Source organism: Vipera ursinii, assembly GCF_947247035.1.
Source record: "Vipera ursinii genome assembly, chromosome: 7".
NCBI lineage: Eukaryota > Metazoa > Chordata > Lepidosauria > Squamata > Viperidae > Vipera > Vipera ursinii.
This window is the reverse complement of record NC_139521.1, coordinates 17083292-17103109: the sequence shown is the minus strand read 5'-3', so window position 1 is coordinate 17103109 and position 19818 is coordinate 17083292. Positions and strand designations below refer to the sequence as shown.

General features: G+C 41.5%; 1 protein-coding gene across 1 annotated transcript in view; it reads left to right on the top strand.

Moving 5' to 3' along the window:
- Window positions 1-19818, top strand: part of FNIP2 (folliculin interacting protein 2) — a 77616-nt gene that overhangs the window by 330 nt on the left and 57468 nt on the right. The gene's annotated exons all lie outside the window — the stretch shown is intronic.

Sequence of the window (19818 nt, the reverse complement as noted above, 5' to 3'; positions counted from 1 at the left end):
GTCTTCCTTGGTGCGTTGGTCATTCTGATAGAGCAGGGGGTCTTCAAACTTGGCCCTTTTATGACTTGTGGACTTCAACTCCCAGAATTCCTCAGCCAGCAAAGCTGGCTGAGGAATTCTGGGAGTTAAAGTCCACAAGTCATAAAAGGGCCAAGTTTGAAGACCCCTGCGATAGAGCAACCGCTGCCCAAAACGTGAGACCCGGGAGCGCGTAGGGGAGTACTTTTTCCTCATCTCTTTAATTCTTTTTATCCTCTGGACCGTGTTCTTCGAGAGTCTTACTTTTATTATTCAAAGTGCAATGTGTGTTTCGATAAATTAGTCTAAATCCTAACCCCAAAAAGAGAAAGATGACCTTGCGTACTGTAATTTCCTCCTGGTTGTTTTGGTTTAAGAGAGTGGAGTACTAAGCCAAGAAAAAATTGGGTTGGTTTAGGATTTTTTCTTTGTAATGATTCCTAAATGGTTAAAACGTGTTGCACATGTTCAGTAACCGTAGTGTATGGTCTCATGGATAATTTGGGGAGTTAGAATTGTTTCTTTGGAATGACCACTATTAGGGCATCTCCTGTCCTCTAAAGTAATTAAACTAAGTGTTATAATATATAGAGAAGTCTTAATTCAATAAGATTGCTTAATAGATATACATACAATTGTGCTTTTATTGAGTTTGTTCTACAATGAACTTCAGAAAATTTTTTTCCAATCTGGAGTAGTCCCCTCAAAATATGGATAATCACTTGATCATTCCCAGTGAGCCTCAACAATAGATATTCTGGCTGGGGATGATGGGAGCTCAGTACATCTGGAAGGCAACAGGATGAGGATGGCTGGCCTGATTCAAAGCAGTGTGATGTGATTAACAAACACGAGACTTTGTCCTGGTTCCCTGCTTTCCTCATCCTTGAAATGAAAAAGCCAAGGCAAGGGACAGCAGAGAAAGAACATGTGATTCTCTCTTGACTCCTTGAAGAAGTTTGGGATAAGATTATAATTTTCCTGTGGTAGTACTGCTACATGATTACTGTGTTTTACAACCATTCCTTTATAAATATATGTCCCACTGTGGTTACTAGACTATTCTCCTATGCAATTATGCTTAAAGTTGTAGCTTCAATGAATAGTAAGAAATGCAGGCTTATATAAAGTCAATAAGTCTTTATTGATTAGCCCTTGGGCCATATCAAAGTGCAAAGTTCCAACAACAAATTGTTACTAAAATTTGATAAAGGCAATTTAAAATGGAATTTGATAAAAATACAATTTAAGATGAAATAGTAATAAAATACAATCTAAAATGAAATTGTAATGATGTACAATAATTTAAGATAAAGATAAAATATGATAACATTATATTTCGGAGTCACCCTTGCAATCTACCCCAATCAGTCACACATATGCAGATCTCAACTGGATCATTTTGTTTAAGTACTGTGCTACGTTAACTGTTATTTTCAAGTTCTGGCCGGACATAAGGTAAGTTATTTTGATATGGGGATCCCAATGGGTCATTCGTTTTGTATATAGACTAGGATACCTGTCTCTCACCCTCTTATACAGGCAACAGTCAAATAGGATGTGAACCAGGTCCTCTACCTCTGCCGCTCCGCAAATGCAGACGCTCATTGTACAGTATAGCATGAAATCTCCCATATCTGACCATTGTCTCAAGCTGTTTGAATCTCGCTGTCGTAAATATCCCCCTAAGATGTTATAAAGTTATTTTTGAAAAAATGATAAAATGTACTTCCTGATTCATTTCTTATAAATATATGTGCATGTTTTATTTTGTGATATTATTTTTAAAAATTTAAATTTTCTGGTTCTGTCATCTGTTTTTATCTTCTATATCAGACATGTCAAACACAAGGCCCGGGGGCCGGATGCGGCCCGCGAAGTGGTTTCATGTGGCCCACGAAGCCATCCTGGAAACAGTGAGGGAACGGCCCCCACTGCCTTGGCCCTGGCCCAGAGACCCTCCTTCTGCCAGAGACCCTCAGATCTGTCCCACTCCTGCCCAGGCCCCCATAGGCACCCTTGATGCGAATGATGTAGAGCTGGCCATGCCCACCCAAGTAGGCCATACGCACTCTAGCCACGCCCACCCAGTAGGCCACGCCCACCCTGGCCATACCCACCCGGCCCCCTGAGGGCAACCGCAATGCTGATGCGGCCCTCAATGAAATTGAGTTTGACACCCCTGTTCTATATGTTCCTTGAATGTAAAAGTAAGATGCTTTTGAATGCATTGCGTCTTAATTCTGCTTACTATTGGTATATTTCAACAATCTAGAAACATTCAAGAATATCTGAATTAGGCAGGCTGGCAATTACCGTACTATTGTATTTTATTTGTAATTATATTACATCCATAATAGCACCCTATTTTTAGTCTCTTATAGACATGGTCATCTAAATGCAGTTGTACTGTGAAAGTCTTGGTCTTAGGTCCAATAAATGAAAATAGGGATGGGTGTGGGATAAAAACAGCCTGTAAGAGTGATGGATAACACTAGATAATAGTAAGAAGTCTCTATTTTTAATATCATACTTGTTGAATGCTGTACTTACTGGAACTAACATGCTAAAGATAGACAAATAATTGATTTTTTTCCTTCTGCATAAATATGCATACACACATTCGTGAAACAAATGGAATATCAAATATCAAATAAAAAAGAAACAGCATAATTCAGTTTTTGTCTTCTAGCCTATAATAAAGATATGTGTCGTAAGTCTATATTCTCCTTACATGCACTCACAGAAGCACTATGTAGTATCAGATTTAGGGACAAAGCAATAAACAAGGGCTGCATAAACCAGAAGTAGGAGGAAGATAGATGAGTGGGGCTATGTGATGTTTCCGATAGTTTAACAGTAGCAGAAACAAAGAAACTTTTTTTCCTACTTAAACTAGATTGCTGTGAAAAAAGCATGGGACGATCAGATGAGTATTTCTGTTTAAAAGGACTGAACACACGTTCGAAAGTAAGCAGTCAGTTCCCTAATTAGAGTTGTACTGGATGCAGTCTAATAAAAAGAACACATTTTAGATGCTGGAAGTTAGCCTGTCTATTAGAAATTATACAGTCCAGATAGCCTTGGTGGAGCAGTGGGCTAATGCCTCCTTAAGTAACACCAGCTGCCTGCAATTAGTGCAGGTTCGCATCCCACCAGGCTCAAAGTTGACTCAGCCTTCCATCCTTCCGAGGTAGGTAAAATGAGAACCCAGATTGTTGGGGGCAATAAGCTGACTTTGTAATAATGCTGCTGGGGGGGGGGCGAAAGCCCTAATAAGCAGGCATATACATAGAATGAAGGCTATTGCTAAGCACATTGATTTGTGCTTTAAATTGTAAGCCGCCCTGAGTCTTCGGAGAAGGGTGGGATATAAATGGGATTTTAAAAAAAGTATAATGCTGTCCATGTGCTGTATGTTCATTGAACAACATACAGTATGGAATCAATACAGGAATTGCCATGACTTTTCACACAATAGCTTTTGGATGCTGAAGTTTTGTATGGTATAGCTTTGTGCATTTTAGGAATAGGAGAATGAACTGCTCAATTTTTACTGTAACTTCTGTTATAAAGGTATTTCTGTTTTTAGAACATAAGCAGTTTCTGAAATGTATAACAAGTTTAAACAGTTAACTTGACTATTGTTTTCATATTGCAGCTCAATTCATGTCATGATAAACTACCATTTTGAATGAGCAAACAAGAATGTTGTTGTACGGTGTTTGTAGGGGGGATGTTTTTGCCCCCCCTCCCTGGAATGGCGGTAATGGCCGGCGGCCTGAAGATCGGCCGTGGCTTGGCCCTTCTCCCTATGCTGGCTGGCAGGAATTACTATGGCCCCAAGATCGGCCAGGATTACGCTTTAATGCCCAGTGGGGGCTAGTGCTTCCCATTAATTTTCCGGATTGGACCTGGGACTGGACTGTGGTGGGAGGACGGTCTGGGATTGTTAAATCAACCGCCCCACTGGTGTGAGAGACCAGTTGGGGTAGGTTTACCTTGGGATTCCTCATTTTGTCCATGACAGGCTAGATACCTCAGCTGTAGTGAGAGGACGGTTGGGGTTTCTTTTTCTGAGTTCCACCCAGGTGAGAGCTGAGTTGGACTAATTGGACTGTGATAAATCTACCGGACTTTTGCTATCAATACCATCGATCCACCCATTATTAACATCAGCCCTATGCGGACATCTTTTATTATTGTATGGCTCCCTTGCACTACTCTGGAGCCGACTTGTATGCCCTCAGGGGGGTTTCTCCCTCCTGGGTTCAACCTGCTGCCCTTTTGTACATTCCCCTTAATGACGGGCCCAATTGTTGGGACCCCGAGAGGTGGCTGGGCTTAGATAGGGGCCTCGAGCGGAGCCGTATTAAGAGGCCTCTGATTCACTTTTTAGCCGGTTATTTTAATAGGATACGGAGGGTGAGGGAGGGAAGGGAATTATTAACCGGCACTCAGTCCGGGCTGGTTTGGGGTCCCGGCGGGACGAGGTTTGGGTCAGAGGCGGCTGGTTCTGGATGTGTTGGGGTGGGGCTTCAAATCCCCACGACGATAGGGAATGGCAGCAGGTGTGTGCACGGAGGGCCGTATCGACATCTGGGATCGCGCCCCCGTTGCTTGCGAGCGGTGACACGCTCTGACCCTCCGGTTAGCACCCTTTTGCCCCGGGGGTGAGAGTGATCAGGCCCCTGAGCTTAGGCTGGTGTATTTTAATGCCAGATTCATTGTTAATAAGGCTCCCCTCGTTCGTGACCTGATCGAGGAGGAATGCGTGGATCTGGCATGTATTACGGAAACCTGGTTGGGCTCTCAGGGAGGGGTCCCTCTGACCGGGTTATGCCCCCAGGTTTCCGTGTGCTATACCAGCCATGGGCTCAGGGTAGGGGCAGTGGTTATCAGGGAGACTTTATGTCTGTGGGAGACCACCATTGTCCAGATTGGCGGGAGTGAGTCCCTCCTCCTGAGATGTGGTTCTCGGGTTCAGATGAGCTTGTTGCTTACATACCTGGCGCCCAGCTGTGTGGCAACAGCTCTGCCCGAGCTGCTCGACACCCTCTCAGGGTTGGCGGTGGAGTTCCCCAGGCTTATAGTGCTGGGTGACTTCAACCTGCCTTCCCTGGGAGGGTCATCGGACTTAGCCCAGGAGTTCATGGCTTCCATGACGGCCATGGACCTGACCCAGGTAATTCAAGGCCCGACTCGTGGGGGGGCACACTCTCGACCTGGTGTTCCTATCTGGACAGTGGTTGGATGATTTAGGAGGGGGCTTACCGGACATTATTCCCCTGTCATGGTCCGACTATCATCTCCTGCGGCTGGTCTTCCATTATGCCACCCCCCGCCGCTGGGTGGCGGAACCAACTAAATGGTTCTGCCCCAGGCACCTAATGGAACCTGAACGGTTCCAGATGCCGCTTGGGTCTATACCTATCGCCCTCACTCACAGCCCAGTTGATGCCTTGGTGGATGCCTGGGAAAAGGCGGCCACTGAGGCATTCAACTGTGTCATACCCTTGCGACCTCTGACCCGTTGCAGATCCCGTTGGGCTCCATGGCTTTCTGCGGAGCTCCAGGAGATGAAGCGTCAGAGAGGGGGTCTAGAGAGCAGTTGGAGGTCCAGCCGTTCCGAATCTGACCGATTGCAGCTAAGAACCTTTATAAGGTCTTATCTTGCTGCAATGAGGACGGCGAGGGCTAATTACTTTGCTGCCCTCATCGCGTCCGCAGATAATTGCCCGGCCGCCCTGTTTAGGGTGACTCGCTCCCTTCTTAACCAGGAGGTGAGGGAGGATCCCTTACAGGGACGGGCCAAGGAGTTTAGTCATCATCTGACGGACAAAATCGCTCAGATCCGGGCTGGCTTGGACTCTGACTGGGTGGAGTCAGATGTGGAGGAATCGGACGGTCTTGAGCATGTTATCTGGACTGAGTTCGATCCTGTTTCCCCTGATGATGTGGACAGGATCATGGGGAAGCTGAGCTCCACCACCTGTTTGTTGGATCCGTGCCCCTCCTGGCTGGTTTATGCGGCTCGGGAAGGGACACGAGGCTGGTTCCAGGCAGTAATAACTGCCTCTTTGAAGGAGGGTGTCTTCCCCACTGCCTTGATGAAGGCGGTGGTGAGACCCCCTCCTCAAAAAGCCAGTCCTGGACCCGGCTATTTTAAATAACTATCGTCCAGTCTCCAACCTTCGCTTTCTGGCGAAGGTTGTTGAGAGTGTGGTGGCGCATCAGCTTCCTCTGTTCCTGGAGGAAACTGATTATCTCGACCCGTACCAATCGGGTTTCAGGCCCGGGCACAGCACGGAGACGGCATTGGTCGCGCTGGTGAATGATCTCTGGTGGGCTCGGGACAGGGGTTGCTCCTCTGTCCTAGTCCTATTAGATCTCTCAGTGGCTTTCGATACCATCGACCATGGTATCCTTCTGCGGCGTCTCAGGGGGTTGGGAGTGGGAGGCACCGTTTTACGGTGGTTCTCCTATCTCCTGGGCCGCTCGCAGTCGGTGTTGACTGGAGGGCAGAGATCCACCCCGAGGCCTCTCGTTTGTGGAGTTCCTCAGGGGTTGGTTCACTCTCCCCTCCTGTTCAACATCTACATGAAGCCGCTGGGTGAGATCATTTGTGGGATCATTCGAGGTTTCGGGGTGGGGTATCATCAGTACACTGATGATACCCAACTATTTTTGTCCACCCCGAACCAACCCAGCGATTCCCTCGCCGTGATGTCCCGTTGCCTGGAGGCGGTCCAGGTCTGGATGGGGAGAAACAGGCTTCGTCTCAATCCTGCCAAGACTGAGTGACTGTGCATATCGGCATCTTGGGCTAACCAGATTATTCCACCTTTAACGATGAGGGGTGAGGTGTTACCCCCCCGTTGATAGGGCTCACAACTTGGGCGTCCTCCTCGATTCACGGCTCAATTTTGAAGATCATATAGGAGCCATGACCGGGGGGGTTGCCCAGGTTCGCCTGGTTCGCCAGTTGCGACTCTATCTGGACCGAGATGCCCTACGCACAGTCACTCATGTGCTCGTGACCTCCCGTCTAGACTACTGCAATGCTCTCTACATGGGGCTGCCCTTGAGGACCACTCGGAGGCTTCAGCTGGTGCAGAATGCGGCTGCGCGAGTTGTGATGGGGGTTTCCCGATACTCCCATGTAACACCTCTACTCCCTGAGCTGCATTGGCTTCCAGTTGCCCTCTGGGTGAGATTCAAGGTGCTGGTGATGACCTATAAAGCCCTAAATGGCTTGGGTCCGGGGATCTGAGGGAACACCTGCTGCCAGCATCAAGCTCCCATTGTCCAGTGCACTCCCACAGGGAGGGTCTTCTAAGGGTACCGCCGATGAAAGACGGATAACACCCAGGGGAAGGGCCTTCTGTGTAGGTGCGCCTGCCCTCTGGAACCAGCTGCCCGTGGAGCTTAGGACTGCCCCCGACCTTCGCACATTTTGCTGGGACCTGAAGACCTGGCTCTTCGAGCTCTCCGGCCTGGGCTGAGAATTTTTAACTGGGGTTTTTAATTTTAGGGATGATTTAATCTTTTTAAATTTGTTTTAACTTTTGTACTGGTTGTTTTAAATATCCTGTAAACTGCCCTGAGTCCTTCGGGAAAGGGCGGTATATAAATCTAATAAAATAAATAAATAAATAAAATACAGCAGCCCTGTTCTGGCAGGGGTGTCAAATTGCTGGCCCGCGAGTGAGATGTGTCACGATGAAACCGCACCCACCCCATGCTGGCAAAGGGGAAAAAGCTCTGATATGTCACGCGACATCACGTGACGTTGCGAGTTTGACATGTCTGTGCTAGGGTCTTCTTGCAAGTTGAAATGGATGAACAGTTGAGGAAGCTGGCTTTAATGGTTTGCTTGTAATGTGCAAGCCAAGATATTAAACTTGGGTCTTAGCTGAAGCAAGCTAAGAACAAATTCTAATGTTTGATCTTTGTTAAAAAGAATACAAGCCAGGGCTCCTGATTCGGAGATAATGACAACAACTTCATAGTTTATTCAGTTGCTTTCATTGGCAAAAGCAGTCAGGTGGGCATAACTGACATGCTTGCTTGTTCATAAACAACTAGAATTCTGGTTATACATACAAATCAAGCTTACTATTTTTGTTAACCTATGCTTTTCAGATATTTGTCTCTTGTTTCCTTTTCCCTTGTATTTGCTAAATAAGTGGTTCAGAATTTGGTTATTCATTTCCTTTGTGAAAAAAGTAGTCAAGGCCAGAGTGATGACATCACATGTGTAGACAACACATTTTCACATGACATCCTATTCCATTCTTTGCGACTGTCTTGTGATCCATTTGCCAGAATCTGTCGTTTTGATCTGTCTGGCTGTGTATTCTATATTCCATGAAAGATAGGATGCATCTAGTAGATGAAAAATGTTTTTTTTTCCTTTTTCTTACAAATTTTTCTTAATTCGTTTTTTAAACTATTGAAATTATAGTAGTGACATTACCACATCTGGGGATCTAGTCTCAAACTTAACTATTGTAGGCATAATGTATCTTATGTGTCTTAAATCTTTGCATATTTAACTTTAATGAATGATTCAAATTCTAATATGTTTTATCTAACATGATAAAACATCTCAATATAAATATTATCTATGTCTTGCATGGCTTTAATACTTTTGTTATTGTTATTATTATTGAACTTTCTGTCTAGAGAATTCTTTGTCCTGTTAATAGCTTGTTTTGCTATATGATTTTTTTGTAAAGAATTACTTCAGCTACTCTAAAGAGCTACATTTGCTCTTTTCTACATCTTTTATAGCTTTACAATATCCTTTTAAAAATTATTTTGTACTATTTTGTACATTTTAAAATAACAAAAAACTGGGAAAAAAACAGATAAAAATACTTTGTCAAAGAAAAAATATGTAGAAAATGCTTTAAAAGTGAAAAAATACAAAGGAAAAGGGTATATCATTTTAGTACCACATAGTTATAATACTTTAATTATATAATGCAGTTATTATTCAAATACCTATTTATAATACATATGCCTATCTTTTTAAAAAAAAATTTTACTGCATTTTGTATAAATTGAGTCCAATATTTCATTATATTTATCCATACAAAGTCTACATCTATAGGTCCAAGTGCACTCAAATCCTCAGCCCGAAAGGGGCCAAACATTTTTTGGAAGTTTACAATAGTCTTTTTGAACTGTGACATTTCACACATGACTACTCATACAAGCTATTCCTTTGATTTTCAGTATCGGGTTTTAAAGTGAGAAAATGGATTTAAGCCAATTTCAAAAAGGCTATAATCAGCTGACTGATTATCTGGACCCGTACCAATCAGGTTTCAGGCCTGGGTACAGCACGGAGACGGCATTGGTCGCGCTGATGAATGATCTCTGGCGGGCTCGGGACGGGTTGTTCCTCTGTCCTACTCCTATTAGATCTCTCAGTGGCTTTTGATACCATCGACCATGGTATCCTGCTGTGACATCTCAGGGGGTTGGGAGTGGGGGGCACTGTTTTACGGTGGTTCTCCTACCTCCTGGGCCGTTCGCAGTCGGTGTTGACGGGAGGGCAGAGGCCCACCCCGAGGCCTCTCGTTTGTGGAGTTCCTCAGGGGTCGGTCCTCTCTCCCCTCCTGTTCAACATCTATATGAAGCCGCTGGGTGAGATCATTCGTGGTTTCGGGGTGGGGTATCATCAGTACGCTGATGATACCCAACTTTTTCTTTCCACCCCAAACCAACTTAGTGATGCCCTCGATGTGATGTCCCGTTGCCTGGAGGTGGTTCGGGTTTGGATGGGGAGAAACAGGCTCCGACTCAATCCTGCCAAGACTGAGTGGCTGTGCGTATCGGCATCTCGAGTGAACCACTCTTCTCCATCTTTAATGATGGGGGGTGAGGTGTTACCCCCTGTCGATAGGGCTCGTAACTTGGGCGTCCTCCTGGATTCACGGCTCAGTTTGGAAGATCATATAGGAGCCATGACCAGGGGGGCTTTTGCCCAGGTTCCCCTGGTGTGCCAGTTACGGCCCTATCTGGACCAGGATGCCTTACGTACAGTCACTCATGCGCTCGTGACCTCCCGGTTAGACTACTGCAATGCTCTCTACATGGGGCTGCCCTTGAGGACCACTCGGAGGCTTCAGCTGGTGCAGAATGCAGCCGCACGAGTAGTAATGGGAGTGTCCCGATACTCTCATTTAACACCTCTTCTCCGCGAGCTGAATTGTCTTCCAGCGGGTCATTCCCAGGGGGAGGGCTTTCTCTGTGAGTACGCCCGCCCTTTGGAATGAACTGCCGATGGAGCTTCGGACTGCCCCCGACCTTCGCTCTTTTCGCCGGGACTTAAAAACCTGGTTGTTCGAACTGTCTGGCCTGGACTGAGGGATTTTAAATTTTAAAGTATTTAATTAAATTATATTAAATTAATTTTAAAATTTTAATTTTATTGTTATTAGGAATTGTGGGCTTTACTAATTTAATTCTATTTTATTCTTTTTGTACTGTTTTAATTGCCCTGTGAACCGCCCTGAGTCCTTCGGGAATAGGGCGGTATATAAATTCAACAAATAAATAAATAAATAAATGAATATACATTTTTCTTTGTAAGTTTTCTGTCTTCTTAGGTTCTATGAAGACATTTAGCCAAGTTTGTGTCTTATTCTGTACCTTCTCTGAAAGAATTATATGGCAACTTGAGACTTGTTGGTTCAACATTTTGTTTAGGCTTCCTATATTGTCATGTAGCTAATACACCTTTTTCTTTTGGTGTGCCTATATTGACATGTAGCTAATATATATTTTTGCTTATGGTGAAAGGAAGGGAAGGGCAGGGCATAATAACATACATTCATTTAGTTCCTTATAACTTGGTAAACAAACCAGTCCAGCTAGTTGTGGTATAGATTGTTTGGTATTGTAAACCAGATTTTTTTCCACTGTAGTTTACTAATATTCCTAAAAATATTGCAAACAGAATGAGATGACCCAAATATAATCTACATTTCAAATTTCTGACAATGCAATATGCTTAGCAAATAAAATATTTAATTCTTCAATTTGCCATTTCAGATTTTATTCAGATTTTTCATGAACATCTTACATATCCTCAATTAAAATAGAATGTCTTTTAATATCAAATGAAGAGGTTAACAGAAGGAACATATCTTTACAATTACAGGTATATAAATGCTTCAAATTAACTCTGCTTTGTGTAATGTAGATTTCATGACCTTATTGTAATTCATACATCTTCAGGTATTTAATTTCAAGGACCACCTAAGTTATATGGATAGATCGCTGATGAGCATGTCAACAAAAATTATGGAAAGTAATGAAGGAAAAGGTTTGTTAATCATAACACACATTTTTTTAAAAAAGATTTTATTAGTTTTTATACAGTTAAGGAGGGGTGTAAGGGGATGGGAATTAGGTTTAGGGTACAGGAAAGGTTGGGGGTGAGGGTTGGAGTTTCCCCCAATAACATTCAATATTTGGCAAACAGCATATTGTCTGGATAAATATGTAAAAGTAATAAAGCTAATAATTGATAACAATGATAGGTATAATAGTTTATCATAAACAATACTAAGTTTTCAATGTATAGTATTTTTCTTACTCAAATAAATTCAAAATTGCATATCACATTCCTTTCGCTCTAACTCGCTTATCTAGCCATTGATAAAATTTATTCCAAGTTCTATAGTAAACTGAATGCTCTTTCTCTTTAATCTCTAAAGTTAATCTATCTATTTCTGCACAAACCAATATTTTCTTAATACTTCTTCAGTTGGTAACTTTTCATTTTTCCAATATTGGGCGTACGTGATTGTTGCTGCTGTCAATACATGTAACATTAAGTATCCACTCTTCTTGTCATAGTTGGGACCTATCATTCCTAACAGAAACAAGTCTGGTTTAAATTCTATTTGTTTTTTAATCATCTTCTCCAACCATAAGTGTATCTTAAGCCAAAACCTTTTAGCTTTAGGACATGACCACCAGATATGGTAATAAGTACCTGGTCTTTGATTACATTTCCAACACACATTTGAAGTATTTTTAAACATTTTCGCTAGTCTCACTGGTGTCATGTGCCATCTATGAAACATTTTATACAAATTTTCTTTATATGGTACAGCTTTGGTTAATCTAATATTTCTATCCCATAACTTTTCCCATTCTTCAAGCTCTATAGTATGTCCAACGTGTTTTGCCCATATTATCATTGTTTCTTTAACTTGTTCCTCCTCCATCTTTAAGTTAAGCAGAAATCTATAGAGTTTTTTAATCAGCTTTTTATCTGTTTTTAACAATATAAAATCAAGTTCTGTCTGTTTCTCATAGAGCCCTGTTGTTTTCACATCTTTTTCATATCTGATTGGACTTGTAGGCATGGCCACCATGTTAGGTCAATACCTTGTTGTAAGTCTTGTCTAGATTTTAATCTTCCTTCATTGTCCAGTATGTCTTTATATGTTACAAGTTTATCATAGTTAATTAAGTTTGGGTAAGCAAAAACTTCCATTGTTGAAAGCTATTCAGGTATCTTAGTATAAATTTTTTCTTTTATTTTTTCCCATTCTAAGAGAAGTGCATTTCTTATAGCATGTTTCTGGAAATATCTATGCTCTTTATTCTTCCCATTCCACAGAACAGCATGCCAGCCAATCTGCCGGTCATGCCCCTCTAGGTATGGTAGTCTTTTGTCTCTAAGTGTTATCCATTCTTTAATCCACGTTAAAATAGCTGCTTGGTAATATAACTTCCAGTCTGGGAGTCCAAATCCTCCCCTTTCTCTAAAGTCCTGTAGCAATTTCACTTTAATTCGTGGTTTTTTCCCTTGCCAAAAAAAACCAAAAAACACATATTTTTAACATCTAAAATTTCACATTGGAGCATTTGAAAAACTTTTGCTTTTAGTACATACTAATGACAGTTCGTGTGCTTCTAATATCATGGCATTCCTATTTTATTATTTACAGGGCATATACACCATGCTAATCAGCCAAACCTTAGCAGCATATAACTCAACAGATCTGTAACTTGGATTAAAGCAAATAAAATAAAATGCAACATAACATTGTACAGTAAATCAGAAATAAAATCGGGCATCTTAATACAACCACTGATAGACTAGGAATCTAAATATTAAAGTAGAACCAATTACAGGTAGTCATCACTTAAGTATAGTAATTGAGTCTGGCAACTCTGTCGCTAAGCAACATAGTCTAAAATGTGATGTCATGTCACTGTGCCGACTCACAATGGCAGTTGCAGCAGAGCTCACTGATGATGTTGAGTGAAGCTTGCATGGTTTGCAACACTCTGTAGCTACGTAATCTCCATTGTGACAATTGTGTCAGCTAGTCTGTAAATGGTTGTTTATGATGCCAGGTTGAATTTGCGCTTTGGAAACCGGCAGTGAATGTCACAAATGATTATTATAAAACTGTGGCACACTGCAGCTTCATAATTGCAAGTGAATTGCCAAGTACTTGAATCATGATCACATGACCACAAAGACACTGCAGCAGCTACAACAACCGATTGTAAGCCCCCCCTTTCAGCGTAATCAAAACTGGCCACTCATTGAGGCTACCTGTACTAAGGGCCATGAATAGTCTGCCTATCAGAATCATGGAATAACCAGATTTGTTCATATAGTCCACCTTTAGCAACCATAATTAGAAATGGAAATTCAGTCCTTAAGTGAAGCAGTTGCTAAGTGAAACCACAACTGTGCTTCTGATTTTACTTCAGCTTTGCTTTGCTTTATAGACCTGCAGAGGTCATAAATATGAAGTTTAGTCATGAAGTTAGTTTTTTATCACTGTTATAACTGCAGATTATTTAACTCTGAACTATGTAACTGTCAGGCACAGAACAACACACAGAGACTGTAATGGCAATCGTGATGGATGATACTTGTGTCATGTCATAGCAGCTACCTTTGCACCCTCCTGCAGTCTGCAGCACCCACCTCCCATCCAGCCATGCTTGCACTGTGACATTTTTAAAACAGTGCATTTTTAAAACATTTTTGCAGCAATCGCTAAGTAAATCAATTTTCCCCAATTGGCCTTTTTTTGCCAGAAATTGGAAGTAAGCACCAGTAACTGGTTTAAAAAAAATGCAAATTGTGGTCATGTGATTATGGAATGCTGCAAACGGCTATAAAGTGAACTAGTTGCCTAGCATCCAAAATTTGGACATGGATGTGTGTGTGTGTGTGTGTGTGTTTGTAGCTGTTGTAACTTTAAAAATGAGTTGTAAGTAGCTTTTGAGGAGTCTGTCATAATTTCAAATGGTCATTAAGCACCGGTCCTAAGTTGAGCACTATCTGTATAAAAGAGAACGGAGGAAAAACAGAATCAGACTTTCAAGATTATGTTATTTTATATATATATTTATTAGAAAGTTTTATTAGTTTATAATATACAATACAATGGAAATACAAAAACAAATAGCAGAAAAGATGGGGAAGGGAAAGGGGAGTAGAGAAGTGAGGGAAGTGAGGGGAAAAAAGGCATTGACTTCCAACTTCCTTTGGTGCAATAGAGTATCAACTTCAAGCCTCAGCTTTTTACTTTTACAAAATATTATAAACTAGCCATTTCAATAACATCAAATCCATCTAATTGATAAAGCCCAAAATCAGAATTTCACTTTTTTCCACCTCAAGCACAAAGTCTAGAAGTAGTTTCCATGTAACAATAAAAGTATTCGTATTCTTTTCTTTAATCAATACAGTCAGTTTAGCCATCTCTGCTAGCTCCATCAGTTTTTGTAACCATTCCTCCGTTGTGGGAATCGATGTAGTCTTCCATTTTTGAGTGTAGAGTAATCTTGCTGCTGTCAACATATACAACATCAAAGTTCTGTATTTTTTTTCCAGGTCTTTGTCCATTAGCCCCAAGAGAAAAGTCTCTGGTTTTCTTTCTATGTTTAGTTTAAGAATTTTCTGTATTAACATATTATTTTCTTGCTTTATCACACATCCACCATAAGCGGTAAAAAGTCCCCTCTTTACATTTCCAACATCAATTTGAAATACCGTTATACATTTTTGAGAACTTGTGTTAAGTACCAATGGTACATCATCTTGTAAAAATTTACTTTTAGATTATAATTTAATGTAAATGTTAACCCTTTATTACACATATTTTCCCATTGTTCAAGCATTACACCCAAAATTCCTTGCCCACTGAATCATACAGTGTTTTACTGGTTCATTTTCCAGATTTAAATTTAATGACATTTCATAAACTTTAGCAACATGTTCATTACTACCACCCATGATTAGGACGTGTGTGTTTGTGCTTGTACCTGTTGTAATTTTAAAAATGAGTTGTAAGTAGCTTTTGAGGAGTCTGTCATAATTTCAAATGGTCATTAAGTGACTGGTCCTAAGTTGAGCACTACCTGTATAAGAAAGAGGGGAGGAAAAGCATAATCAGACTTTCAAGATTCTGGTGTTTTAGACCAGGGCTGTCAAACTGCCGGCCCATGGGCTGATTGCATCATGCGGAGGCTGTTCCCACCCCAGCTCTAGCAATGAGAAAAAAGTCATGATACATCGCGACACATCATCTCACACAGCAAGTTTGACACCCATGTTTTAGACTATTTCAATGAAGTATAGTTCTAATCTTCCTATGGAATCAGTTTCCTGATCTGTTCTACCTCATAAGACAAGAAACAATGGATGGAAACTAATAAACAAGGAGAGAAACAACCTGGAATTAAGGAGAAACTTCCTAACATGGAGGACAATTAATCAGTGGAACAGCTTGCCTTCAGAAGTTGTGGGTACTCCATTATTGGAGGTTTTTAAGAAAAGAGTGGACAGCCACCTGTCTGAAATGGTAGGGTCTCCTGCTTGAGCAAGGGGCTGGATTAGAAGATTTCCCAAGATCCCTTCCAGCTCTATTCTGATTGTTTGGGCTGACGCCATCTGGCAGCTGCCTCCATTGCTGCCTCAGCCTATAGAACAGAATTCTTATCAAAATAATGCAGGTTGGATTTTATCAGGATTTTGTTGTTGTTAGCTGCGAAGTCGTGTCCGACCCATTGCGACCCTATGGACAACATTCCACCAGACCTTCCTGTCCTCTACCATCTTCTGGAGTCCATTTAAGCTCACGCCTACTGCTTCAGTGACTCCATCCAGCCACCTCATTCTCTGTCGTCCCCTTCTTCTCTTGCCCTCAACCTTTCCCAGCATTAGGCTCTTCTCCAGTGAGTCCTTCCTTCTTATTAGGTGGCCAAAGTATTTGAGTTTTAGCTTCAGGATCTGGCCTTCTAAAGAGCAGTCAGGATTGATCTCCTCTAAGACTGACCGGTTTGATCGCCTTGCAGTCCAAGGGACTCGCAGGAGTCTTCTCCAGCACCATAGTTCAAAAGCCTCAATTCTTTGGCGCTCAGCCTTTCTTATGGTCCAACTTTCACTGCCATACATTGCAACTGGGAAGACCATAGCCTTGACTATACGCACTTTTGTTGACAGGGTGATGTCTCTGCTTTTTAGTGTGCTGTCTAGATTTGCCATGGCTTTCCTTCCGAGGAGCAAGCGTCTTTTAATTTCTTGGCTACAGTCCCCATCTGCAGTGATCTTGGAGCCCAGGAAAATAAAATCTGTCACTACCTCCATTTCTTCCCCATCTATTTGCCAGGAAATAGGGCCAGATGCCATGATCTTGGTTTTCTTAATGTTGAGTTTCAACCCAAGTTTTGCACTCTCCTTCTTCACCCGCAACAAGAGGCTCTTTAGTTCTTCTTCACTTTCTGCCATTAGAGTGGTATCATCTGCGTATCTTAGGTTGTTGATATTTCTTCCGGCAATCTTAATTCCAACTTTTGATTCATCTAGCCCTGCCTTTCTCATGATGTGCTCTGCATATAAGTTAAATAGGCAGGGCGACAGTATACAGCCTTGCCGGACTCCTTTCCCAATTTTGAACCAATCAGTGGTTCCATGTCCAGTTCTCACTGTTGCTTCTTGACCCGCATATAGGTTTCTCAAGAGACAAATAAGATGGTCTGGTACTCCCATCTCTTTAAGAACCTGCCACAGTTTGTTATGATCCACACAATCAAAGGCTTTAGCATAGTCAATGAAGCAGAAGTAGATGTTTTTCTGGAACTCCCTAGCTTTCTCCATGATCCAGCGTATGTTGGCAATTTGATCTCTAGTTCCTCTGCCTCTTTGAAATCCTGCCTGTACTTCTGGTAGTTCTCGATCCACATACTGCTGAAGTCTAGCTTGTATGATTTTAAGCATGACTTTACTAGCATGAGAAATGAGTGCAATGGTGCGATAGTTTGAACATTCTTTGGCACTGCCTTTCTTTGGAATTGGGATGTAAACTGATCTTTTCCAATCCTGTGGCCACTGTTGAGTTTTCCAAATTTGCTGGCAAATTGAGTGTAGCACTTTTACTGCACTGTCTTTTAAGATTTTGAATAGCTCAGCTGGAATACTGTCACCTCCACTAGCTTTGTTGTTGCTCAGCTTTTCTAAGGCCCACTTCACTTCACATTCTAGGACGTCTGGCTCGAGGTCAGTGACCACCTCATTGTGATTATCTGGGACGTTAAACTCATTCTTGTATAGTTCTTCTTTGTAATTTTGCCACCTCTTCTTAATCTCTTCTGCCTCTGTTAGGTCCCTGCCATTTTGGTCCTTTATCATGCCCATTTTTGCATTAAACGTTCCCTTCATCTCTCCAATTTTCTTGAAAAGATCTCTGGTCCTCCCTATTCTATTGTTTTCTTCTATTTCTTTGCACTGTTCATTTAAGAAGGCATTCTTATCTCTTCTAGCTATTCTCTGGAAGTATGCATTCTGCATATCTATGTTTTTCTCCCTTGCCTTTCGCTTCCCTCCTTTCCTCAGCTATTTGCAAAGCTTCCTCAGACAGCCATTTTGCTTTCTTGCATTTCTTTTTCTTTGGGATGGTTTTGGTTGCTACCTGTTGTACAATGTCGCGAACCTCTGTCCATAGTTCTTCAGGCACTCTGTCTATCAGACATAATTCCTTAAATCTATTTGACACCTCTACTGTATATTCAACAGGGATATGATTTAATTCATACCTGAGTGGCCTAGTGCTTTTTCCTACTTTCTTCAGTTTAAGCCTAAACTTCAGTTTAAGCCTAATCAGGATTTAGGAAGGCTATTAAGACCTGGTTATTCCAAGAAGCCTTCAGGGAATGAAGTAGATGTTCCTTGCAATTTGTGATTACTGTGTTCAGTTCAGTAGGATTAATAACTTTTATGTATTTGTGTAATTTATTATTTTAATATTTGATTTGCATAGGTTGCAATTAAAGTGGCTTATAAACCTGAAAAAATAAATAAGGGAAGTAAAATCTCAAAATACTTTGGAAAGACTCTATAATACGTTTGCTTGAAATAAAGCTTTGTGTAAAAAAAACAGCTCGAGAGGACAGGCTCAATCACTAAATAACTTTAGCTTGAATACTTCATTCCGGTTCTTTGTAGCATTTTCAGTTAAATGGATGTTTTATTGCTAACTGTGCATTATCTCAGTAGCTGTTAACAGTAACTGGCTTCAGTAAATGAGTTCATTCATTTGGCAGTTGATTGCAAATTATTCTTCAGGCTATGTTGTCATGCTTAGAGATTCTATCCATGTAAAATAAAACCATATGTGAGAGAACACTTCGTTAAGTATTTGGCAATTCTTCATTGCCAGTAAAAGAAAAGAGAGCTGTAAATGAATTTTATTGCAACTTAGGCAATACTGAGGCTGGTTTTGCACATCACATTAGCCCTTAATGTATTTTTTTGCTTATTATAGTATGCAGATTCAATCAATAAAGCCAATGTGTCTTACAATGCAATCACAATTAAATTCTGGCTTAAGACAAACCAGCTTGTTTTTAATCTTAAGATATTTGGTGTATAAAACACTTGCTCTAAATATGTTAAAATTGTAAAACTTTCTTTTTTCCTTTAGAAAATAGATAAAGTAAGGACAATGTGATAAATTCTAGTTTCAGAAAGACATGAGTGTGGAGAAGTGGCCATAAGAAAATGTATATAATTATGAGGGAAATTAAAAACACCAGGGTAAACAGTATGACTAAAAGTATTGGCATCATCAACAGACTTGGTTTTGTTTTGAAATATGTTAATGAATTCTTTGGAGTGAGCACAGTAGACTTAGCATTGGGATTCGGTTCTATTGGTTATATTTTTGAATTGGCCTTTCCTACTAGAGTCGGAAACGACTAGCACGCATGTGCGGGGGAAACTTTACTTTACCTTTACCTTTACCAAAACTTGGGTTGAAACTCAACATTAAGAAAACCAAGATCATGGCATCCGGCCCTCTCAATTCCTGGCAAATAGATGGGGAAGAAATGGAGGTAGTGACAGATTTTATTTTCCTGGGCTCCAAGATCACTGCAGATGGGGACTGTAGTCAAGAAATTAAAAGATGCTTGCTCCTCGGGACGAAAGCCATGGCAAATCTAGACAGCACACTAAACAGCAGAGACATCACCCTGTCAACAAAAGTGTGCATAGTCAAGGCTATGGTCTTCCCAGTTGCAATGTATGGCAGTGAAAGTTGGACCATACGAAAGGCTGAGCGCCAAAGAATTGAGGCCTTTGAACTATGGTGCTGGAGAAGACTCCTGCGAGTCCCTTGAACTGCAAGGCATTCAAACCGGTCAGTTCTAGAGGAGATCAACCTTGACTGCTCTTTAGAAGGCCAGATCATGAAGCTAAAACTCAAATACTTTGGCCACCTAATGAGAAGGAAGGACTCACTG